The following is a 25,818-nucleotide window of genomic DNA, read 5'->3' on the forward strand; positions in this document are numbered from 1 at the left end:
CTGGTTGGCCTGATGTCTCCAAAGTCCTTTGGGCCCATCCTCTCCTGTACCAGAGCGCCCTTGCAAATATGGCCTGCCTACTCTGAGGTTCCCTATCTGTTCAGAGGGGCAGACTCAGCTCCAGGTGGGACCCTGCCTCCCTCCCAGCTCTTTCTCTCACTTTCATCTGTTCTGTCTTTATGGTGCTCCCCCTGTCATAGTTCATAGCCCCCTCACCTTGTACGCCTCCCCGTGGGTCACCTTCTCCACAGGAGTACAGACTCAGAGGTCGTGACCTTGCCTGCTATCCTTTCTTATGTGTCTCAGTGTCAGCCAACATCTGAGGGTTTTCCAGGAAGTACTGGAGAAAGGAAGGGAAGAGTGAATGAGCGCTTTCCTCTGCGAGTCTGTTCCCGGGGAAGGTGTATGTAGCCATGAAGATGTTCTTCTCCTGAGTCCTAAACATGACTATTTACTCACTCAGGCTTCCTCCTTTTGGAAGTGCTATACAGATCAGAAGCCCAAGAGGATTTTGGAATGACCCTCAAGAAGATCCTTCACAAAACTGAAATCCTAAGATTAGAGAGAGAAAGACCCTGCTGGAACCCTGAGCTTCTTCCCCTGAACCTTACGGCAAAATCCCAAACGGTCCCGATCTGAAGACAATCTCCCCACTCCACCCCACACACACACCACCGGGGCTCTCAGAAAACATCCTGGGAGCAAGGAACACGAGCTTCTGAGATGGGTGACTGAAGAGGTGGGAGAGACTCCTTCTCTGGAGTTCTTTAAAAATAGAGCAGCCATCTGGGATAGTTTAGATACGGCCTCAGCAAAAGGCGGGGGACTGGAGGGGGGTGGAAGATCTGAAGCTCATCTCCTCATCTTGGATTTTCTGATATTTCATTTTCACGTTTTACTCACGGCAAAAGTCCGGAAGGAGCTAGAAATTCACCTTTTCTTTTCAACCAAACATCCCATTTTGTTTCCAAGGGAATTCTACTGTGTCAGTAACCCCTGTGCTTCAGATGCGTGATTTGAATGCCACGGCTTTTTTTGTTTTGAAGGAAGTTTGGATAAAACTTAGCTTCCATTTTCTCTTTCCTAGAGAGGGAGCAAAGGCAGTTACGATGGGAAACATGTTTAGCCGCTAGGAAGTGATTATTGGAGACGTGCAAATCTAGGCTTGGGTCCTGGCCACCCCACTGGAAAGGACAGAGCAGGAGGAAACAGTGGCTGAAGGAACTTGGCTAGGATCCTGTGGAACATTCCACACCCGGACCTGTTGCAAGAGGTTAAGCCTTGGAAGCCTCGTTTGCTGTAACCATTGCTTCTCCATTTTGTTTGTTTGATGGAATTAAGCTCAATAAAGTCAACGTGTGTAAACAACAGGGAGTGTGTTTTTCTGACACGAAGTCATTTTCTGATTTGTTCTTGTTACTTCTGCTTTTTGCATCAAAACTTCACTGTCAAAAAAAATAATGAATTTTAAGACATAGAAGGTCACATTTTACTATTTTTACCATAGAGGCCACACTAGGGGAAAAAAAGAGCTTGTTAAATTTGTTTCTCAGCAGTATTTGCATGCCCTGTTTTTTTTTAAACCCAAATAAACTTGATTGTGATTATCAAATACATTAATTTTAAAATGCTCATTACAAGCACTCCTGTACACAACAGACTAACGCCCAGTCTGAGACAAGTTGTTTATCCTTAAAGAACACAAACAGCTTCTAACGATGACATTAAGTCAGCTCAGAGTGTTCATTGCAGAGGACCAGACCTCAGTTTCCAGAACTCATGTCAGGTGGCTGACGACTGCCAGCTCCTGGAGGTTTAACACCCTCTTCTGATCTCTAAGTATATGTCTATATAAACTCATAGAGACTCACACAAAACCTAAATAATGAAAATAACCCATAATAAATATTGCCATAAGTCAGATCAAAGGGTCTTCACAAAATCAGATTTGGAAATTGATCTTATCATGTCACATGATTTCGGTCACACACCTATAATCTCTCCTCCCCTGATTGGTCCTGGGACAAGGGCTGAGTGTCTCTACATCTGTTCTACTGTGGCTGTGAGCATTGTGCTGGAATATCAGAGCTTCAATATCCGAGGGTCAAAGGCAGAAATAAGGATTCCCTGAGGTAGTTATTTTCTTTGTTTTGTTCTATTTGTTTGTTTGTTTGTTTCCTCCTCCGCCTCTTCCTCCTCTTCCTCCTCTTCCTCCTCTTTCTCCTCCTCTTCCTCCTCTCCCTCCACCTCCTTCCCTGTCATTTAACATAAGCTGGGATCACCTGGGAGGAAGGAACCTCAACTCAGAAAATGCCTCTATCAGATTGGCTTGCAGGCAAGCAAGCCTATGGGGTACTTTCTTGATTAATGATAGATGTGGGAAAGGCCAGCCCACTGTGGGCGGTGCCATCCCTTAACAGGTTTTATTAGAAGCAGGCTGAGCAAGCAGAGTTCCTCTATGGCCTCTGATTCAGTCCCTGCTTCCTTCCAGGTTCCTGCCTTGAGGTCCTGCCTAACTTCCCTTCATGATGAACTGGAAGTTGTAAGACTTTCTAAATAATGCTTTTCCTCCCCATCAAACTAGGATATTCCAGATCTTACCCCTAGGATGGATCTCGGTTTGCAGAGCACCTGTCCAACATGTATGAGGCTCCATGTTCCTTTCCTAGCACTGCATAAACCAGGCATGGAATCCCAGCACTGGGGAGTTACAGCGATCCTAGGCTATACAGTGAATTTCAAGCTATTCTGCTGTATTTGAAACTCCATCTCAAAAAAGGAAAGAAAAAAGAAAAGAAAACTCTCAAAAACAAAGCCCAGAAATGAATAGTGTAAAAGAACATTAATGGAATGACTTTAAGATGTTTTCCTAACAAAATCTACAGGCTACTTTTTACACTTTGGTACAACTTGTTACAGAATTGTCTCTTGTTAAGGGAGGGAGGGTGTGGACTCATCTGCATAGACACAAACAGGTGAACCCTTTAACAGCAAAATTAAAGGTCTGCAGGGACCTTGCCCTCTGAGGTGCATGGCTCCAACATCCCATCTCTAAGGCGCCAGCCCCAGAGCTGGCATCCTGGAGTGTACCTGGTAAATGCTCCGTGGGAGGAGTTAAACTTGGGACATGTCATGGCCACAGAGCTACCATGGGTGTGGGGGACTTAAACCTCAGCGAGGCTGGACTGATTCGGGCGCAGCGAGGCCACAGTTGGAAATGGGCAAGGCAGACCTTCTGTCTGCTCTAGAATCTTCTTTGTGCTCCACTTACCCAACTGAGGCAACTAGGAAACACAGTGCTCCTACTTTCTCTGGCTGAACCCTGCCGCCTTCTCATCTCCCTTTGATCCAGTTTGCCTCTCATTTCTTTCTGGGCTTTGGGAGTTCTGTGCCCCTTTCCCGATTCTCACATTGCTCCCCTCAAGCTTCTCACCCCCTTTCCCGACTTCAGTTGGCCGGGGTTGACCTGCAAAGCATTGGTTTCCTATCTTTAGGCTCGCTCCTTTCTCCTTCCACTTCCGGCTGGCACACTGGAAGCTGGCCACTTTGTGTATTTACATACCACAGTTTTCTGTCTGCCTCCCTCCCCCAAGCAGCTTGCTATTGCTCCTGTGGGGTTTTCCTCACAGCCTTCCCTCACAAATTCAACACCACCACTCCCTTGGTGCAAAACAAGCGTGGGGAGCTTGCTGGGGCTTGCAAAAGGCAGGGGTGGGGGCTGCTTTCCTCAGGTCCGTTCTTTGCTACTGCCGGTGTTCAGGCCAATCTGTAGGGAGATGGCAATTCTAACATAATGAGATATTAATGAGTTTTGCACGTGTCCCTAGCCACAACACTCCTAGTCCCCTCCCCTTTCACCTTCCTCTTCTAGAAACCCAGAGAGAGTGGGTTCGGTCTCTAATCCTGCGTTTCTCCTTGGAGCCCATCCGGTCATGCTCCAATGGGGGCGTGGCTGCACTGCTCACCCCAAGCTACCAGCACTGCAGAGCACCAAATGGTGTGGCATCGCCTTGTTTCCTGGCCTAATGGATGCTTGTTTAAACACCGGAGCTGTTTGCACTGCTGCGGCTCACTGCCTGTTAAACACAGTCCTCTGAAACCCTATGCCAATCCAATAAAGGTATCAGCAGTTCAGTGTGGGGAGGCAATTACTATATAGTCCCAAGTGTGCCTTCTAAGCTCTAGGAAGGAAAATGTGATCGAACAACTAAAAGGAAAATCTGATTCGGCTCAGCATCACGTGGAGGACACAAGGCTTAGCTGCAGCCAGGTCTGTGGAGGGCAGAGGGAAATCAATCCTCGAGCAAGCACACATCATCAGGAGAGCACTAAGCCAGCCGGTTAGTAACACTGTCCCCCTGCCCTCACCAGAGGTGCCCGCCCGTCCTACCCTTTAGCTCCCTTTGGCCTGCTACCTTGCTTTGTCATCACAAGGGCTGCACTAACTTATATGTTAATGACGAACTGTCATTTTTCTGAACGCCCCTTCTCTCTCACCTTTAATTCCTTAAGTACTTACATAAAAAAATGGCTTTTCTTGTGCAAGATCATTACCATATCAAAGGAGTCAGAGAGGGAGTAAAAGTGATAGAGGTATAATATGCAAGCAGGCAGGAGAAGGCAAGCGTGCTCCAGAGAGGCCCGCGGGTCCCTCACCTCGAATTAATGATACCAGTCAATAAGGCAATGGATCTGTTTTCTGCCTCCGCTAAGTCTGAAAAATCAGGGGAATTAGACACTAGATTTACCTTATTTCTCACCCAAGAAGAAGTTTTAGGAAAGTGAATTCTTTCCCGGGTTATGAAGTTCTGAGCATGCTGGGAATTGGATTGCTTTCCCCTCTGTTCCATTTAAACCGCTGCTGCTCCAAAATGGCCCTTCTTTCTCTAGGAGGAGTGGGAAACAGCAGTGCGTGTGTCTGGCAACACTGAGGAACGCAATCCACAGTGCTCACAGGGGCGCCATCCATTTTCTAGGAATCTTGCCAAATTCCTGTCTATTCCCCAAGGTTCCTGGCGCAGGGGACAGAGCCATGATGGAGCTGAATGCTGTAGTCAGCATTTGCCAAGCAGCTCCTGCACATGGGTGCAGGAAGGAGCTGTGTCTGTAAGGAGCAGGGAAACAGAGAGCAGCGGGTGTGTGGGTTTCTGGTCATCAGGCCCATGTGAGCATCCAGCATCAGCAGACTGCTCAGCCGCACTCAGAATAGCATTCAATCCTGGGGCTTACCTAGAGCCCTGGAATAGCACAGAATTCTGGGAGCAGCACAGACCTGCCTCAGACCTGCACTAGCTGTCTGTTACTTCTGTGCTGGCCTTGGACAAAAGTCCAGGCCTTTCACCCAGAAGGGTTGCTGATCATCAGGCATCATGGCTCCACCAGGCATGGCTCTCCTGCCATCGTGGAAGAGGTATCACGCCCTGTCACTTCCCCTTGTCACTCAACATCTATGATGACTAATTAAAAAATGGTCATTTCGATGGCTTTAACTGTTGACACTCGGTCAGGTATTGCCCACTTTATATAAAGCACCAACTGCAAGAGTGGCTTGCCATGGCCAAGCTGGGCACTCTGTGAGGCATGTCTAATCTCTCTCAGACCACTACTTCCACCTAATGGTTTTTTTTTTTTTTTAAAGAAAAATGGGGGAGATGCACGGAGCCATATTGGATTTGGGCCTAGCCGCTTTTTGACTGCATGGTTCAAAGTGACTCTGGGCTGTTTGGCCACAGAGACTCACCCCGAAGATGACTGCCATAAATCTTAAGATTGTTGGATAAAGCCTCTCCCATGAATTTACGGCACAGGAGTATAACATTCAAGGGATGCCTCAGCTCGAGCAGATACCAGTTATCTCCTCAGTCAACACCCAGTGTCTCCACCACCTGACCTCATCGCCTGACTTCTTTGCCTCCAGCTATCACTGCCTATACCCTCATCTCCCCCTCCTTCATATTTCACAAAGGTCACTCCCCCTACCTGAAAGCCTTAAAAGCTGCAATGTTCATCCCAATAAACGAGACCTTGACAACAGAACTTTTGCTTGGTCTCCTTCTTCTCTTCACCCCCATTTTGGCCCACAGGTAGAAAGCCTCTTCGGGACCCTGAATAACTGGGTCCCCGCTGGCGGGGACACTCTTCATGATTCCATTCACAGAGCATCCTCTTTATTTCAGGCCTGGGAAAATGGGTACGCTGTGCACCATACAATTACAAAAATGATGATGGATCTTCCTTGTCCTACCTATGGGGAAGTGAACTGTTCCCACACACATGCACACACACATGCCACACATGCACACGTATACACTCACATACAACAGACCTTAATATTTTAAGTACTTTTCTTATTTTTTTAATCTTTGCTTGTTTGTTTGTTTTTTCAAGACATGCTTTCTCTGTAATAGCCTTGGCTGTCCTGGAACTTGCTCTGAAGTTCAGGCTTGCCTCCAACTCACAGAGACCTCCCCAAGTGCTTAGACTAAAGGTGTGGGTCCCAACCACCCAGTGACTTTTCTTTTCTTTTCTTTCTTTTTTTTTTTTGAGATGAAAATATGACATCATTTCCCCTTCCCTTTCCTCTCTCTAAACTCTCCCATGTACAATCCCTCTTGCTCTCTTTCAAATTCATGGCCTGTTTTTTTCTCTAACTGTTACATACATATACATATACACATACACATATATACATATACACATGCATATACAATGCATATACATATGCATATACATAAATGCCACCTGTTCAGCTTATGTAATGTTACTTGTTTATATCTTTTCAGAGATGATCATTTGGTACTGACTAACTGACGGTGTGCTCTTCTCTGGGGAAGACTGTCTCTCCATGTTCAGCATTCCTTAGTTGTCTGTGGTTCCTTGTCTAGGGCTGAGGATGCAGAGGCTCCCTTTCCTCCATAGACTGGTTGTCCAGTCCATAGATAAGTATGTCTATTGTTCTGGTCCCTGTCGGGCTCCTGTCTAGGTAGTCATGCAACTGATGGGTGTAGCTTCTGACACTTCTAGGAGACACAGCCTCACAGTAGACTGACTCCCCGTCTACTGAAATGATCCTCGAGATGTATGTGCAGGAGTATGTTGTAGATGTATCCATGGGCACTGGGCCCCATAACTCGGCATTTTGATTAGTTGTGGTTTGGTGTCTGTTGTACAAGGACATACTGGTGCTTGGGTGCTTCAGCGTCCTTGCCAGCTTGCTGGGATTCAGAGTCGCTAGGGACTCACGTCTTTGGTGTATGTTTGAGGGTTGTTTGGAACACCCACCCTAAATGTGGATGGCTCCATCCCACAACCTGGGTTCCTAGACTGAATACACAAGGAGAAAGTAAGCTGGTCGCTAGCAGTCATCTCCTGACCGTGGAGGCAACGTGACCAGCTGTCTCACACTCAGCTGCCGTGGCTTCTCTGACACACCATACCTTGGTGCTCCGAGCCAAAATAAACTGTTTCTTTTTTTTTTTTTTCCTTTTCTTTTTTTTTTTTTTTTCGGAGCTGGGGACCGAACCCAGGGCCTTGCGCTTGCTAGGCAAGCACTCTACCACTGAGCTAAATCCCCAACCCCTAAACTGTTTCTTTTAAAGTTGCTTTTAGTCAAGTGTTTTGTGACAGCGATTGGAAAAACAATGAATGTATGCCTCTGCCATTCTTATCACCATGAAATGTAAGTACGATTGACTATCAACGTCATCCACGTCAGGTATGCTGGGGTCGGACTCCACCACTTGCAAGCTACTGAAGGAGAATGAAAAGCTCCATTGATTCGTTCTCCCCAAGTTGGAGCACACTTTGGAAACTCACAGGGCCCCAGAGGTGAACAACTTTGTATCAATCTCTCTTTGGGAAGTTACTGTGATTTACTGGATACTTCAGTATCCACTCAGATCACTACTTCCCGAGAACCAAAAATTGCTAGAATTGTTATGTTAGAAATAACACCTGATATTTTCAAGGCTGAGTTGTTGAGGTTGGGAAACCCCACAGTAACACATAGGGAGGAGTTCAGTTCACGAGCTTTCTTTACTCTTCTCCCTTTCTTGTTTAGGAACAGATGATTCCTGACTGAGACAGACGTCTGAGATGGACATATGAAGATCTGAATCAGAGTCCCAGCACCCATGGCAAAAGGTATGGGGGAGGCCGTAATCTCAAAGTTGGCGGGAGTCGACCTCAGGCAGATCCCTAGTGTTGGCTGGTTGGCCAGTCTAGCCAAATCAGTGAATCTGCCTGGAGGTTCAGTGAGAGATCCCATCTCTAAAAGCATGGTACATCATGACTGAGGACAATCCCTGACACTGAACTCTGGTTTCCACAAGGGCCAAAACACAGATGCACGCTCATCTACACACACCTGCACACACATTCACACAAAACGCAGGTAAAAAAGATAATACGTGAGTTTTGCCATTATACTAAACACATAAATTAAACCCCAGGCCCCTTTGTAAAACATTAAAGTCTTTTCTTTAACCATCCCCAGAATGACTTCCATCTTGTATAAGTGGATGGGAGAGAAGATCTCTAGTGGGTCCTTCCACTTTTAATTAAATAAAGTGGCCAAAAGAGGGGCAACAATATTATTCCTAAGCCCATGAAAATAAAACTAAATAAGAAGAGTGACAGGAACGGGGCAGGTGCTACCCCTTCATTCTCACTGTTGACGAACATCTGATCTTGGATACTCGTAATGGCTATTCCTGGTAGTCAACTTGACTATATCTAGAAGGAAATATAATCCAGAATTGGAGGGCACATCTATGATCCAGATCTTGAGGCCGGAAGACACAAGTTTCTGACCTGGATCTTGGCATGGAGATCTTGAGGCATAGTCACCATGAAAAGCTTAGGCCCAGGCGAGGTAGTACAGGCCTTTAATGCCAGGAGAATAAGGCAAGGAGATCTCTGAGTTCAAGGTCAGTGTGGGACAAAGCAAGTCCCAGATATGGGCAGGGCGATACACACCTTCAATCTGGGTCACACCTGCTGCTGGAGACCTACAGAAGGACATTGAAGAAGGAAGATTCACTCTTCGCCTGCTTGCCCTTACTTGCCAGCACATCCATTGGAACCTACTTCTTCAGAAGATCAGCTGAAATAACCAGCCTCACGGGACTGAGCAACTGCTAGACTCTTGACCTTCCCATTCACAGCTGCCCATAGTTGGACCACAGACTGTAAGCCATCACAATAAATTCTCTCAATATAGAGAAACATTCCATACGTTCTGTGACTCTAGAGAGCCCTGACTGATACAGTACTCTCTGGTTCAGACCAACGCCTCAGTGGCTTTGTTACGTTCTACTTTTCCATCTACTTGAACATATTCAAAATATTCAAAAAGTCTTCAAAAGTATGACAAGTATGGGAAAGAAAACGCCTAAGAGTGGAGGAAGCAATACATCACGGTCCAGCCACGTGACATGGAGAACCTGGAGCATCCAATGAGGATGCTCCAATGTGAGAAGAGGAAGGGGGAGCACGGAAACATCAGCTGTGGTCCAGCCCAGAGGGCATCACAGCGTGCCAAGGAGGCCTACAATGACAAGACTCAGCTGGCTATGTACTAATGTCAGGAGAGGCCCAGCAGAGCCAGGTCCCCTGGCAGTATAAGGTATATACTTCCGTTGACCCCATAGAGAGGACTTCTTGCAAAGGTAGAGTCTCAGCTCTGTATCTAGAAGCAAGTGGGAACCCAGGACAGAAGACACAGAAAAAAAGTACTGGGTAAAGACGAAATTGAGTGCAAGGTTTGCCCTTCTTTGTTTAAAGAAATGACTACACTACTAATAGCTTCCCTTCAGAACAATTTTGTAAATATTGTACATTTTTTAACTTATAAAAAAGTTGCAAAACAGCTCAAAAGCCCTTTTTTTTTTTGTCCCTCACGCAAGTTTCTCTAATGGGATCTTACATAACCGTGACTCAATTTTCAAGAACAGGAGATTAACTTTCACACATATTATTAATTAATCTACAGACCATAATAGAATTCTTCTCTGTGCTCCATCGTTTTCCGTCATGGGACCCTACTCAGGATTCTCCCACAGTGCCTTTGGTGGTTTCATTCTTCCCAGTCTCTTCCTGTCTGCAGAAGCTCCTCAGTCTCTCGGGGTTTGCATAGTATCTTTTCACAAGTGGAACGAGGTTTTGCATTTTCAGAGAAGCTCAGTGATGTGTCCCATTCAGGGTATCATCACATCAAGCGACATGTGATGTCAGTGATGCTTCCCCCAAGAGCACTTGGTTAAGTGGCTATGAGCCAGCAACTCTATAGTAAAAAGTCACCCTCCTTCCCTTTGTACCCAATCATATCTTCAGGGAGCTGTGCTGAGGCTGTACCCCATGTCTCTTTAGCCTGCTCGATGCCCACCTGTTTGGACTTTTGTATGCACATCTAGTTCTTTATGATAGTTCGTGGAGACCTCCTTCGTTATGGCCTCATGGAGACCATGTTTCTCACGTTGCTTCCATAGTTCTCATTTGGAGTTTGACTTCAGAAAGAATTACTTGTTTCTCCTCTGCAAAATTATTAATACCAAATTGGGCTCTGAATATTTATTTGCTCTTGTGCCTACCACTCGACACTGCCATGTTTTCTTTAGGTAGGACAAGAGGCACTGGGAGAAAACCCAAGGTCTTATATAAACAAGGGTGATGAAGGTGTGTCTGAAGTCTTTGGGCTTTGCAACAGGGTCTTCTAGGCCATTCTGGCTTCAAAGTCACCATGCTCCTGCCTCGGCCTCTTAACGCTAAGATTATAGGTGTGTGGCACCACACTCACACAGGAATACTAAATTTCCAGTAGAGTAGAAAACTACTCAAAAGCAAACCTTTCTAGGTAGCTATGAAATTGAATTTACACATGATTGTTATCAGCCACCTCGACTAACAGTCACCTCTTAGTGGTCTCTTCTTGGATCGTTGATAGCACTGTTGAAATTAGGAATCATCCACATATTGCCCATTATCGCTCAACAGTTATTAAAATACCCCCAAAACCTGAGCCTCCATAGACTTTCTAAATTACTGTGTTAGCACAACACCATTGCAACAACTTTATTAACGTAGATGCAATTGTTTATTTTAGGAACAGCTTAAACTCAAAGATACTTAACATCCCCTCAAACACTGACAACACTTATCGCTTAGTGCTTTATTTACAGGCAATGGATAGGCTGCTTGGAGAATATTCATCTTTCAGATTCAGGAAGCAACCAAGAGCTGATTGCTATGCCTCAGGCTGTGTTTGTGATATTCTTACTGGGTATAAAAGCAAAAGGTGGGCTGGGGACATAGCTCAGGTGGAAGAGTGCATGTCTAAGATGCAACAAGACCTAGGTTTAATCCATGCCACTGCATAAACTGAGCAGGTTATTATACACCTGCAGTCCTAGTACTCAGGAGGTAGAGACAGAAGGTCCAGGCGTTTGAGATCCTCCTCTGTAGGATGATGTCATTAGGCAGCAAGGTGGGTCCAGGATAAGGTGAAGCCTATCATTGGATAAGAAGGACAGGTAAGTGGGGAAAAGTCTAAAAAAGGAGAGAGGAGGAGGAGCGAGGAAATCAAGATGGAAACAACAGAGCAGGATGATCCAGATCCAGGTGGACTAGGTCGATTTTGCCTTGTCTAGGTGGACGGTTTCCATCTTTATTAACTGTTAGTGAATTTATTCTGTGGATGTATTGTAGATTGAGAATTTAACATATAAATCTAATTGTTAAACTACAAGTTTCTAGAGCTTTGATTTTACCTGACTAAAGGGGATGTGAGCCAAGTTCTTGGCGGCAGGCAGAGAGACAACCTGTCTCAGTTCTGGACGCTGTGCTAGGCTATAGAATATAGGCTAGCAGGGTGCAGCCCCCAGGGATTCATGTGGAGTGGGAACATGCAGGAACCGGTTCTGCTGCTTTTTAAATTTTTACTGCAACAATCCTCTGTCCATTACACGGTGAATTTGAGACCAGCCTGCGATACATGAGATTCTTTCACTAAAGAGACAACACAAAACAATAACAACAACAAATGGAAGGAAGGAGGGAGGGAGGGAGGGAAGGAGGGAGGGAGGGAGGGAAGGAGGGAGGGAGGGAGGGAGGGAGGGAGGGAAGGAGGGAGGGAGGGAGGGAAAGGGGGAGGGAGGGAGGGAAGGAGGGAGGGAGGGAAGGAGGTAAGGAAGGAGGGAGGGAAGGAGGGAAGGAGGGAAGGAGGGAGGGAGGGAAGGAGGGAAGGAGGGAAGGAAGGAAGAAGGAAGGAGGGAAGGAGGGAAGGGGGAAGGAGGGAGGGAGGGAGGGAAGGAGGGAGGGAAGGATGGAGCTCTGATTTTCCTGGCATTCAGCCATGCTGGCTGGCAACAGGAAAGGCGGATGTGTGGGTAAAGAACAGTAGCTTTCTCTACATCAAGACGGATGACTTTGGAGACATAGACTCGGGGGCTGCTAGAAATCCAGCCCGGATGGACTGCTTGCCCAGTCAAGTAACCCAGGCAGAAGCAGGCAGAGCCCACAAATCACTTCTCTGTCCTTCAGAAAGGTGAGTAAGCCCCAAGCCTTATTCCAGACAAAGTGTCCCTTGCTACCCCAAGGCTCTCTCTGAATGAAGCAGCTGAAACGGTTCCTACAGCAGACATCCTTCCAGCAAAATCAGATCATTGCAATCGTCAGCAACGAAAACAAAATGTAACTGAATTACTCTTCGGGATATGAAAGTACCATGTGGAAGATGGCAGCTGGCTCCTCTTGTTTCTTCAGGGAAGTCAAAAGGGTCACACTGGAGAGTGGGCTTCAATCCCTGATGCTGTTCACCGTCAGAATCACTTCTGGGCAGTTTGAGGGGGTGAACGACAGCAAGGGCACAGATATTCTGAGGAAGGTTGCCCCCACCTCACGAGTACCATGACAAGAGGAGGCTGGAAAATACTATTCCCTGCCTCTCGGGACAGCTGAGCAGCAGTGAGGTCCTTCCTTGGGAAGTTGTCCTATCAGGAAGCATCCTTGAAACATAGGGGAGCAGGGTCAGCCAGACCGAGGGTAAATTACAAGCACTGAAGTACAGTGGGACAGTTAGGAGCAAAGCTACCAATGGCTAAAGATTGTTTTCACTGCAGTGCCTGTCGCCAGACACTCATCCATACCCTTAGTGGCTACTGGTCCTCTGTGCTTACAGGGCCTCTTATTCTCTAGTCAGTCTCTCTCTGTCTCTCTCTCTGTCTCTGTCTCTCTGTCTCTGTGTAGTCTTAGCTGCCCCACAATTTGCTCTGTAGACCAGGCTAGCCTGAAACTCAGAGATAGCACCTGCTTCTGTTTCTGCCTCTGCCACCTCCTCCAAGCTAGTCTCTTTTTCTTTATATTTTCCCTGTGTGTCTGTGGGGTGTGTATCTACGTGGGAGCACATCCATGTGGGGGCCAGATGTCAACCTAGACACCTTTCTCGACTGCTTCTCTATTTTAATTATTTAGTGTGAAACAGTCTTATTCATTATTACTGTGGGGTGGTGGTGGTGAGGTGTGTGTGTGTGTGTGTGTGTGTGTGTGTGTGTGTGCGCGCGCACGTGCGTGTGTGCATGCATGTGTGCATGTGTGTGTAGAAGACAGGCTCTATTAAAGAAGTGAGGTAGTTCTCACCACACGGGAAGGAAAAGATTATCAAAATGCCATCTGTCAGCTGAACTGCCTACCCCTTCACACACGGGTGTACCATGGTGCACACGTGGAGTTCAGTGGACACCTTCTCTTCTTTCATTTGTTATGTGGGAACAAGGGATGAGCTTATGCCATTAGGCCTGTACCTCCATCCTCTGACCCCTTTCACAATCTCACCACAGGGTCTCCCACTGAATGGAGAATTCCCTGCCAATCCTCCAATCCGTGCCTTCCCGGTGCTGGGATTATAGGCTAGTATCACCTAGCCTGGCTTATGTGGATACTGGAGAAACAAACCTAACTCTCCGTCCCTTTGCATCAGGAACTTGACCCACAGAGCAACCTTCCTGACCTGTGTAAGTAAGGAACGAGATGACTACGTCTTTATGTATTGTATCTTAATGTGCTGAGTCCATGATTTCCTTTGTTTCTGTGTATAAAACTGAAGGTCCTAATACTTTCTGGGTGGGCCGGCAGGCAGTATGAGTTGTGAGTGCTAGGATGAACACAGGATCATTTTCAGTTCCACAAGAAAGGAGGCAGAAAATACGGAGAATAAGGTGAAAGGTAGACTCCATTTTCTTCTCTCTCCTGGAGTGAGCAAGGTCCGGGGTGTGTGTCCTCCATTCTTATGAAGTCCAAGGTCAACAGAACCCAATTAAGAATCATAATGGTGACAGAGGGGCCCTAAACCAACCTATAGTCCTAGATGCCATACATCCTTGCTGTTGTGCAGTGGGACCTTTTTGGTGCCTGTGCCCTGCTCCTGTGGATATCACTCCTCAGCCATCCCTGGGTGAGAGACAGGGTGGCCCAATCCACTGAAACTACCCACAGGCTGCAAACCCTACCAGAGCCCTCAGGGCCACTCTCTTCTTCTCGGTGTGCACTGCCTAGAACAGCAAGTACCTATCAAATGCCTGTGTGTCCTTTGTTCTTCTGAAGAATCTAATTGGGCTTTTATGCTTCAGTACGATGTCTGATGCTATCGAATATGTCCCCAAGACTCTTCCTTTCTTAAAGAAAATTATTTATTTATTTAGTATGTATACATCATACAGCTTTCTGCCTGCATGTATGCCTGCAGACCAGGAGAGGGCATCGGATCCCATTACAGATGGTTGTGAGCCACCATGTGGTTGCTGGGAATTGAACTCAGAACCTCTGGAGGAGCAGACAGTGCTCTTAACGGCTGAGCCATCTCTCCAGCCCCCAAGCCTCTTCTACCAGTCCTCTACTCTCCAGGTTCCTGGACACTCACTGGGCCAATGAAATTCATCCTCTTTCTCAAGGAGCAGCAGCTTCCTTCGCCTCTCTCTCTCTTTACTATGTCCAGCCACCCACCCAACTCCCGCCAGTCTTTCCTAGTAATGTCTGTTGTTGGAGTGACCTTATGGACGGTGAGACTGGTAAAACAATGTCCTGATTTGCATAGTACTTTATATAGTTGTTTTGCTTGCTTTCTTTGCATTTTTTTCTGTGAAAAATACCATGTTAAAAAAAGGTATTCATTGCTCTTTTTTTTTTTAAGTTTTAAAATTGTGTGTGTGTTGTGCAACTTGAAGAAATTGGTTTTCTATCATGTAGGCTTCGGGGGGATTGAACTCAAGCTGTCAAGTAAGTGCCTTGACTCCCTAAACCATTTGGTTGGCCCATTCTTTTCTCTAGTCAAGGGGTGCTAATTTAGCTTTTTCCTGTTTCACATTTTGAATGTTTGGTGCAATCATTAGTTTCCTACTGGAAACTTAATTTATGATTTTTTTTGTTAGCTTGGAATACACACACACACACACACACACACACACACACACACACACGCACTCCTCCCTAATTTGGACCACCAGAAAATGGTGGTATGTTATCATGTGAAAAAAAATCATGAAGGACTTTAATCGAAATGGAGCCCTATTGATCTCAGGGCTGCCAAGCTAAGGTTAACTCAACGCTGCTTAGTTAACAGGTGCTTGGAGTCAGTTAAGTGCTTAATAAATAGGTAAAGCTTATTTGTAATTAGCATATTGATTGTTGACATATAAATGAGGGTCTCTGAAGTGCTGGAGGGGGAAGAAAATGGCTCGTTAGGCCTTGCTGGGCTTTTCAAACACCCCTTACAGGTCATTTACGTCAGTGAAATAGGTACTGTTTTCTAACCCTGCTCATTGGTAGTCTAGGAAGCACCCACCAAGAATTCCAAGTCAGTATGCTTAAATAATGACCTTTGTTCTGCATAAAATCTCACCAAAGACCCCCATGAAAGCAGTTCATCTGATTGAGCAGCCACTGCACAGACACTGCACTGATAGTGAGGGACAGAATCCAGCATGCTGAACACTACCCAACCTGCCATGGCTCCTCCTCAAGAGAAACAACCAAATTCCACAGATTTTGTGTAAAAGGAAAGGCCTTTCTCCTTTGGGTCAAAGCTGTCAGTTTCTGTTGCTTTTCTATTACTATAAAGAGAAACAATGACTCATGCAACTTATAAAAGAAAGAGTTTACTGGGGCTCACAGTTGCAGAGGATCGGAGTCTATGCCCATCATGGCAGGTACCTTGGCAGCAGGCACCTGAGCATTAGCTGAGAGCTTACATCCTTATCCCCAAGGAAAAGGCAGAGAGAGCTAACTGGGAATGGCATAGGAGCCCATGCCCAGTGACACACCTCCTCCAATAAGGCCATGCCTCCTAATCCTTCCCAAACAACTCCACCAAGTGAGGACCAAGCATTCAAATACACGAGTGTACATGGGCTGTTCTCTTCAATCCACTGCATTGTCTGAACCAGGATGAGACCATCACGGGAAAGGTCTGTGGTCTTAGTGTGGCAGAAAGTGTTTGGGGAGGGAGCTTGGTTCTTCAGCTTCTGAAATGCACTGGAAACAGGATCAAATGCAAGTGGCACTGAGCAGAATTCACAGGTCACTGAAGAGTCGAGGGAAGGATCGGATGAGTCACAAGGCCAACATCCAAGGACCTTACTATGAAGAAATAGAGCACGTGAGAGGAAAAGAACAAAGAAGGAAAGACTAAGAAGGGGAGAGAAATGGGGAGTGAAGGGGAAGGGGGGAGGGGGAGGGGGTGGAGGAACATATGAACAGGACAGGGGAGAGAGTGGCTCTGTGGCTGACCCTCAGGATGGGGCAGCTTGGCCCTGGAGACTACCCTGTTGGCTTTTTCTACTCTGGCTCAGCCCATAATCCGCCTTCAAAGAGAGCCTCTCTGTCCCTTGAGCTGAGCTAAGCTGGACAAGTCCTTGATGCTGCTCTGGAACATGCTCACACACCCAAACCACCCTCCTGAGAGGAGCAAGAGACACGCCTGGAAGGTTGTGCAAGCAGCAGGATGGATTCACATGCAGCCCTGAGAAATCTGCCTTCCAAGACAGGCAAATCTCCTCAAATGTCTCTGTATTTTGATTGAGACAGAGCTCAGAAGTCCTGAGCCCTGCAAAATCCCCAAGGCCCTACGTGAGCAAAGTGAAGAAAGCCGTCAGTCATGGAACGCCTTGACCCGACGCCAGTGACAGGGTGAGATATGTCACACTCCTGTAATGTTCTCTGTCAGGACAGCCTTGCTTGCTGCTTATTTATGTAATCCAATTGGCCAATCAAACTTCAGGTCTAATGAATGATTACAGTAGCAGATGGGTCTTGACCCACCGTTCCTTTCCACTTCCTGAGGTCAGCCTAGAGCTATGTCTGCAAACAAGATCAGCAGGGAGGAGAAAACCGGAGAAGTGTATGCTCATGTGTGAACAAACTGTGCAGTGAGTATGTGGACATGCACATGTTAGTGTATGTATGTAAGTGTATGTATGTATGTATGTGTGTGTGTGTGTGTCTAATACATAAGTCTGATATGTGAAAAGTATATGTCAATGGGTATCTAGGTATGATGATATTTGAATGTATGCTAATTGTGCATTGGGCAAAAATGTATACGAATACATATGCTAATGTATGTCTGGGTGTATTCATAAGCATTTATGAATATATGTGAATATGTGTTGTGTGTTACTGTGTATGTGTGCACGTGTGTGTACGGGAGTACAGTAAGTATGTATTTATCTGATTATGTGAATATATATGATAGTTCCCCATCGCAGGCAGCAGCTGCCTCCATCCTTCTGCCAAGAGGAAGGCCAAGAACGCTGTCTACTCAAATCCTTGTATCTTCTACACCATCAATAGTCAAAAAGGAGCCATGGGTGCCCTCCAGTCCTAGCAGGCCAAGCTAGGAGACCTCAGTTTCCACAGCGGAAGAATCTCAAAGGGGTTGGGAAGCCAAAATGCTGTGCTGCCCCTAAACGTCAGGAAAACCTGAGGGGCCCAACGGCCGCTGCTGTTGTTTTTCCAACCCTCTTTGCTACTTTGTACCTACACAGAAAGCAAGACTGTTTCTGTCTGCAGTGAGAAAATAGAGCCTAAGGCACACAGTAATTTTCTGCTTGTTGAATCTTGTGCCTGGTTTGTTTCAATAAAGCCAGGTTTCTGTGGCAGCACCTGGCCAATCTACAGGGCAGGCTCTTCGGAGAGAGTGGAGCCACGTTTAGCACAAGATCTCTGCTTGGCCAGCCACTCAATTAGAAGGAATGATCTTCTGCTTACTGCTCTGCTCTGGAGCCGTCCCCCTCCCTCAGTGAGACACTGAGCCCACCCACTTCCAGGACGCAGCCATCCAGGCAGATGAGGTTCCGGGGCCACCACAAAACCACGCCTTTTTACTTATTTATCTTTCTGACTGATTTTCTATTAATCCTCACACGTTTATTAGTTCTGACTCATAACAGTCCATCAGCTCTAAGAACAATAAATGATGCTTAGAAATTAATACCCGCATTTCAGCAAAGGAGGTTTTACATATTAAATTATCCTTAAAGTTATAAATAAATAACATGTGAAATAGATTTAAGCAATAAACATACATTCGGCAAACAGTCTTCAGTAAGTTTAATATTCTGCGAGCTAGAGCTATTTCGGCAATATCTTGTTAATAGGTTCTCCACTTCCCATCTGGCTTCTCCTTGCTGGTAAGATCATAAATCCAGCCCATCAAATATTGGAGCCGTTATTTTCCCAGAAAAAAAAAATAGGGCTTCTTATAATGTTCCTTCTCAGTGCTTCGGCCTCCTTACAAGGCTTTTTATTCATGTGTCTTTGACTTTTGTTCTTGTTGAATGATTTGGGCTTTTGTTCTTGATTGAAATTCTTAAAAACTTTATTTCATGCTTTCTGTTACTGGCCTTCTTCAAGTGCACTTGACAAATAAAACCGTATGTATATTAAGGTGTGAAGCATGGTGTTTTGCTCATGTATACATTTCAGAAGGACTACCAGAATCAGGCTAATTAACATGTCGATGGCTCCACACATTTGCCCCTTGGGTGTGTGGTGAGAACCCTTTAGATCTACTCTTGGCACTGGAGAGCTAACTCAGAGGCTAAGTGGTTTGCACTTCCAGGGGACCTAAACTTGGTTCCCGGAGTCCATAATGGTTGGTTCACAACTTCCTATAACTTCAGTTTCTGGGGGATCTGATTCCTCCAGCCTCTGAATGTACCTGTACTGAAGTGTATACACACACACACACACACACACACACACACACAGAGAGAGAGAGAGAGAGAGAGAGAGAGAGAGAGAGAGAGAGAGAGTCAGACAGAGACAGACAGACAGAGACAGAGAGAGACTTGTAAAAATACATATTAGAAGTAATCCACTCTTGGCAATTTTCAAGTATGCAGTAAGTACTATAGTTATCATGTTATACATTAGATTTCAGAATTACTTATCCTGTAAGATGAAACTTTATAGTCTTTGATTAACAATTCTTTGTTTTCCCAGAACCAGCTCTTGGAAATTACTATTCTACCGACTGCTCCTGTAAGCGCATATTTTTTGATTCCCCATGTAAGAGAGATCAGAAGTGTTTTTCTTTCTGTGTCTTGTTTACTTTGCTCAAATTATTGTCCTCGGGCTTTAACTGTGTTGTGTAATGACAGGATTTCCCTTAAGGAAAAAAAAGGTCAGAATAATACTGTGTGTCTGTCTGTCTGTCTGTCTGTCTGTGTCTGTATCTGTGTGTGTGTGTCTGTATCTGTGTGTATCTCCATGTTGTGTCTCTGTCTCCCTGTGTGTATCTGTGTCTCTCTGTGCATGTGTGTGTATGTCTGTGTGTGTTTCTGTGTATTGTGTCTCTGTGTGAGTGCAGGCGTGGGGTGTGTGTGTGTGTGTGTGTGTGTGTGTGTGTGCGCGTGTGCGTGCGCGTTCGCGTGCAGGTGTGTGTTACATCACTTAGCGGATGGTAAGGGCATTGCCATTTCTCAATTGTTGTGCACAGGGCTGCAATGACCGTTGGAGGGACAGGCATCTCTTTGAGATCCCGACCTTGTATCCTTTGGATATGCACTCCAGAACAGGACTGCTGAGTTGTGTCCTAGCTCTGATTTACACTCCTCCAAACAGATGTCTGTGGTGACTGACACTCCCATCAACGCCATCTAAGAAAACCTAATTCAGAAACTGTTCTGAGATACTATTGTTCCCACCTCCTCTGCCTTCTCACCTTATCCATCAATGAAACCACGTCACCAGTTTCCAAAAAGCCATTCTCCTTAAAGGAAGTCAGTCCTATTTAAATCTCAATTTCAGGAACTTTCCAAAAGTCGAAAGCATTAGAAAGTTGTATTGGGGGGGGGGGGGCTAAGAGACTGGTTTCAGGGCCAGGAAGTGTTTATTTGCTTGTTTGTTTGTTTGTTTTGCTGTATCACAAAAGGGGGGAGGAGCATTATCAAAGAACTGTGTTACAATTTTATCCAAAATAAAGCAGAACACACATCTCCACTATGCTTTTTCTTTTACAATGAGAACAAGAAAGACGTGGCACATGGTCTTGCTTGTCAAGCCATGACTCTTACTGGATAAATTCTCTAAAAGACACACTCGGAAGTTTTACCCTGAGACTCTTTTTTCAGTACTGAATTAAATCTGTATAATTTCATCAAATTTAGCCCCTCATGAAAATGCAATTATCGCACCCTTGTTTCATATAACTAAATACTTTATTCATTATTAACCTCACTAACAGACTTAATGTACAATAAGGAAACACCACAAGATTAGTGTCAGTGGCAATTTACAGTGAATTAGGGGTTAACGATGAAGGTCTAATCTACTCTACTCTGATTATAAATAAATAACACACAGGCAATAGACTTAAGTGATAAACATATACGCGGGTCATGAGATCCGTCGGGGGCATTTCTATTACTTAACATCACAGGCCACCAAACCTAGGACTGAGACTTTCCCCGCTCTCTTTCTTTGTCTTGGATCCCATCTTAATGTCTCGCTACCTCTGCACACAGACGCGCTTTCTGCTTACAACTGCAGAGAGCCGGATCCATAAATCACCTCACACCTGCATGCCTGCACGCAAATCCCAAACTCGCAGACGTCACATGTCACACAGATGCAGCTGCCTGGTCCCTGTCCCTGTTGGATGTTGGGCTGAAGAAATGAACACTGGTTTAGTACACTACAAATGTAGGGTTCTGCGTTTCTCCTGCGTCACACACGTGAAGGCATCCCCATCATGCCTTCTAGTCCCAGAATTCAGTGTTGCCCTGGCAATGAAGGCTTTCCAAGCACAGTGACATGTTCCGAAGTGACAATGGTAAACATACAAAGCTGCCCTTAATTTTGGGGAGGGGATCTGGCAGGAATCTGGCAAGAACGAAAGATCTTGGGTCTTAATAGCAAGAAACTGTGTTACAAGTGGGGCAAGCAATGGCTGTGTACACAACATCGTTGGTTTGTAGTAAAAGACACAGCTACAGTCATGATGTGATTGAATCCAGCCACACAGACTCAAACCAGAGTCTACTATGTATTAGCAATGTTTCTGACACCTATTCAAGTCAGAATCAGAAAAGAATGCTCAATCAGGAGATGTAAGGGCGTTCTAATACATACACTCACATTGGCTCAGCCAGTGATATATATACACCATATACTAACACTCCTGGTGAACAAGGGCAAAGCAAGTCTTCGATACTGAGGGATTTCCAAATACACATGTATTCACCATGAAATAACATTCTCCTTTTGCCTTAAGGGTTCCACTCAAGATAAAAACACAAAATAAAAATACTTCAAATCAATAGAAGTCAACTTTTTCTTAAACTTTACATATATATACATATATATATACACACATATATATACACACACATATACACACACACACATATATATGTGTATATATATATATATAATACAGTATTGTAAAAAAAAGGATAAGACCAAACTTAATGGCTTGTACTATCCACAGTGTCTAGCCAACATATAAACATGTTTAAATATATGTCCACTAAATACCATAACCTCTTAGTAACTCACTGGTTTACCAAACTGGTGGTCTCTCATTGGTGCCCTATCTGGGGTAAACAGACATGTGTTCATATTTGTTCTTCCCAGAACTTCAACAACACAGTCAAATTCCCGGATGACAAAGACCCCTGATATCTTTGAGTACGGCACCTTACAAGCTCTGTGCGTGTGTGCGTGTGTGTTTGCCAGGACACCTCAGGGTAAAGATGGGTTAGAGTGGACATTCTTTCTTCACTTTGTGACTTCAAACATGGCACTTGCTGGGAGTTTTGGCTTCCTGGGCCATAGAAAGCATTTCTAATTCAATTCTGTGGTAACCACAGAGACAGAAAGACTGGTAACTCGTCTGGCCTGAAGTAGTCATTCAATAAATACCACCAGGAACGGTTTATTTCCAATCAGGGTGAAAGGGGGATCCCAGTTCTTGTGGAAACTGTGTGGTTACCTTAGAATTCTCATACTTATTTTCAAAACTTGGCTTCCTCTTGCTTCCCTGCTGGGAACACTGGAGTTCTGAATGCCTTCCTGGGTACCAAGCTACTATCCCCACCCAGGAGCCCACCTCCTTCACACGAAGAGCACAGTGTGAGTTAGAGTCCATCTCATTCTGCATCAGCACACAGAGAGAATAGCTGGGAGATGCTACTATTAAAATCAATGTGGGTCAGGTGTTAGGACACATACGTACAACTCCAGCTCCCCGAAGGCCGAGACAGACGGATTTTGAGTTCAAGGCCAGTTTGGGCTGTACAGGAAGTCCCTGTCTAAAAACAAAAACAAACAAACAAACACCCCTAAGTATTACTTAGGGATTGTTTCAATTCTTAGACTTTGTTATGAATGGTATTGTTCTGCAATCTATGTTAAATATAGATCATGGTGCTGCTGATGAATGGGCTGGGTCTCACATTTGGGTTAGTTCATTTTCCACTCACAGCGTTATAAATTACCATATTCTCCGCCCCTACGATGTAGACTTGGTTTAGGGTTTCATTATGATGACTGATACTCTCCTAGTTTTCATAAAAAACATGCTGGCTTTTTAATTTTGCTTTCTATTTCTAGGTCAGCTGTACGTTATTGACAACTTACGCTGTCCGGATTATGGAATTTGGCAATACATTATATTTATACTACATTTGAAAATACTTTTCAGGGCGGATGGTCCCCCCACCCCCCCCACCCCCAGATTCAGTTGCTATGTATGTGCTTGGCCTTGGTGTTCTCACGGAATTATGAATATTTTGCAAAATGATCTGCTGACCCATGAGTGTGGATCATGATCATTTTCTGAAACAAAATCAGGGAAAGAGGTAGGAGTCTGAGGCTCAGGTACAAATCTTTCAGTAGCACTTAGCGTGTTTGTTAAGTGTTTTCCTCAAGTGTCGCTGAACGCTGGTGCGTGGTACTAAGATACCAGCTGGTAAGCAGAATTTGTTGCTGTTGCTGTGGTGGTACTGAGATTGGTGCCAGGAGGATTCTGGAAACAAAGGGGCCAGACATCATCTGTGTCTGTTGCATGTATGGGTGTGAATGTATGATGTGTGTGTGTCTGTGTATGTATGCTTTTCCAGGGAGATTTATACATGCTAAATCTGCTAGGGGATTTTCTGTTTTTGTACTACATGTAACTGAATGAATTACCAAGTGTTCTTCACACTAGAAACCTTTAATGCCAAACCAACCGGTTTCACTATATGCATTGTTGGTCAAGAACTAGAGGATGTGGAATCTATGATCATGCCATGTACAGGGCCTGTTGTGAAGGGCGCTGAACACAGGGTCAGGGCTCTGCTTCTTCTCACTCTTTGCCCTCCTGCTGACATGACACAGCCTGGACCATCTGTGGTCACTAAAATTCTCTGTTTAATCTGCACACAGCACTGTCCTGACACATCAGAGCACACATCTACCTGGGTCACTACCACGTGACCATGGCTTACAGTCAGCCCCCCAAACCCCCTCCCCACACCACACACTTAGGCTTCTGCTTAAATTGCTCACCAGAAAGATGATTTAAATCGCTTTTCAACAAATAGAATTTCAGTACTGTTTTTCTTACCAAAGTATGTTGCCATTGTCCAAACCTCTATTATAAACTGCAGAAAATTCAGGTGTATAATTTTCCTTTCGGAGAAACTGTATATTAAGTGTGTAAACTGTATAGAAACAGGTCACTTAGGAAACAGAACCATCATTTGGCCATTTTATTCTCCAAAGGTAAATAAAGCAGATATTGGCTAAAATCACAAAAACAAAAGGTTTTCAGCTTGCCGGGTTAATTTTGGCAAGCTTTTTTGGGGGGTGGGGGTGGGGGTGGTTGTGTTGAAATAATCACTGAAACTCAAAACAAGTGATACACCATTGCAAACTTAAATGTTCACTTATATGCACACTGCATTTCAGATACTTTTCTGTAATAATATGTAACAAATACACAATTTTTAGCAAATGTATAAATAAGTATTTTATTTCTAGATGAGAAACACGAGCTGAAAAAAGATGTAAAAGAATGTCTCACCATGGTTTAAAACAAACAAAGAGTCTCCCTAAATGAAAAACTTTGAAGCAGGATGTTTTGAAGGGTGCGTCTTCCCCTCTCCCATCACATAACTTCACACGGGTGAAAGCTGCTCCCCTCCTGGAGAGAAAAGTGTGATCATCTTCATGGCATACTGGTGAGAAAGAAGGTTTTTCAGAAGACAGGCAAGACAGGCAGGAAGGAGAATCAAGAGAGCCTGCCATTGTGGGGCCCTGAGATGACAGAAGCGGGAAAAGTAAAGGGTTCAGGCTTTGAATGTAGAGAGAAATGGAGTTGTAATCCGAGCCCAGGGAAGGCAGGCAGCCACGAGAGCCGGAGCCTGGCCGTGAGGATGCTGGAGGATTAAGGAGATAAGCCTGTGGTAGCATTCCTGGAATTCTTGGAGGTGACTGGCTCTGGTTGCTAGGGATTGCATGTGCAAGATCATTCTGGCTAAAACAGAGATGTAAAGAAAAGGGTTGGATCCTGCTTTTACAGATTTGTTTCTATTTTGTGTGTATGGGTGGGTGCCTGACACCCACGGAGGCCAGGAAAAGGTTTGCGATCCTCTGGGCCTGGAGTTAGGATGATTGTGAGCTGCTATGTGGGTGCTGAGAATCGAACCTGGATACTTAGGAAGAGCAGCCATTGTTCTTAACCGCTGGACCATCTCTCCAGCACAAGAGTTGAATTCTTTATCTGGATCTCTCAACTTAGATTCAATAACTGTGTACAGTGCAATCACTCTGTGAGTTGGAGACCCCGGGACAAGGGGCTGAGGTGCATATGTTACATACCAAAGCAGACCCTGCCTCCAAGTTCTTCCAGGATCCCTTATTCCCTACCTAGCATACCCCTGCCTCCAACCCTGAACTTTCTAGCCCAGGGGCTGGGTTGCCCTTACCCCAGGCTCTTCCCTGTATCATCCAGACATTTTGGTCCCCCCCTTCCTTCCCTCCCCCTCCCCATGGCAGCTTCACTGGCTTCTGTTCTTGGGGCCAGTGAACTCACCTGAGAGCAGCTCTAATCTGGCTTGGCCTCGCTCACCTCACCAGCCTGAAGTAACCTACCAAGGCACAGGTCACAGGTTCTGACAACAACCTGTGGGATATCCAGTACAGAAAACAAGGAATACAAACGCCATGGCTATGCTATGTGTGGTTGTAGGTGAAAAGACATTTTAAAAAGAGGTTTCTACTTTGCCTAAGGGTCAGCCCCCAGGTCTTGGAAAAGACCAAGGAGGCACTGCCTTGGGGTCT

The 25,818-nt window shown here is 45.3% G+C and overlaps 1 protein-coding gene and 1 long non-coding RNA gene across 2 annotated transcripts in view; one reads left to right on the forward strand and one right to left on the reverse strand.

Moving 5' to 3' along the window:
* Maml3 (mastermind-like transcriptional coactivator 3) overlaps positions 1 to 25,818 on the reverse strand; it is a 417,349-nt gene that overhangs the window by 193,629 nt on the left and 197,902 nt on the right. The gene's annotated exons all lie outside the window — the stretch shown is intronic.
* LOC134485617 (uncharacterized) lies at positions 12,412 to 19,623 on the forward strand. Its single transcript, XR_010063813.1, has 3 exons — positions 12,412 to 12,541; positions 13,833 to 14,006; positions 19,492 to 19,623. It is a non-coding gene; the product is annotated as an uncharacterized LOC134485617 (long non-coding RNA).

Source organism: Rattus norvegicus, chromosome 2 (assembly GCF_036323735.1).
Source record: "Rattus norvegicus strain BN/NHsdMcwi chromosome 2, GRCr8, whole genome shotgun sequence".
In the NCBI taxonomy this organism is placed as follows: domain Eukaryota; kingdom Metazoa; phylum Chordata; class Mammalia; order Rodentia; family Muridae; genus Rattus; species Rattus norvegicus.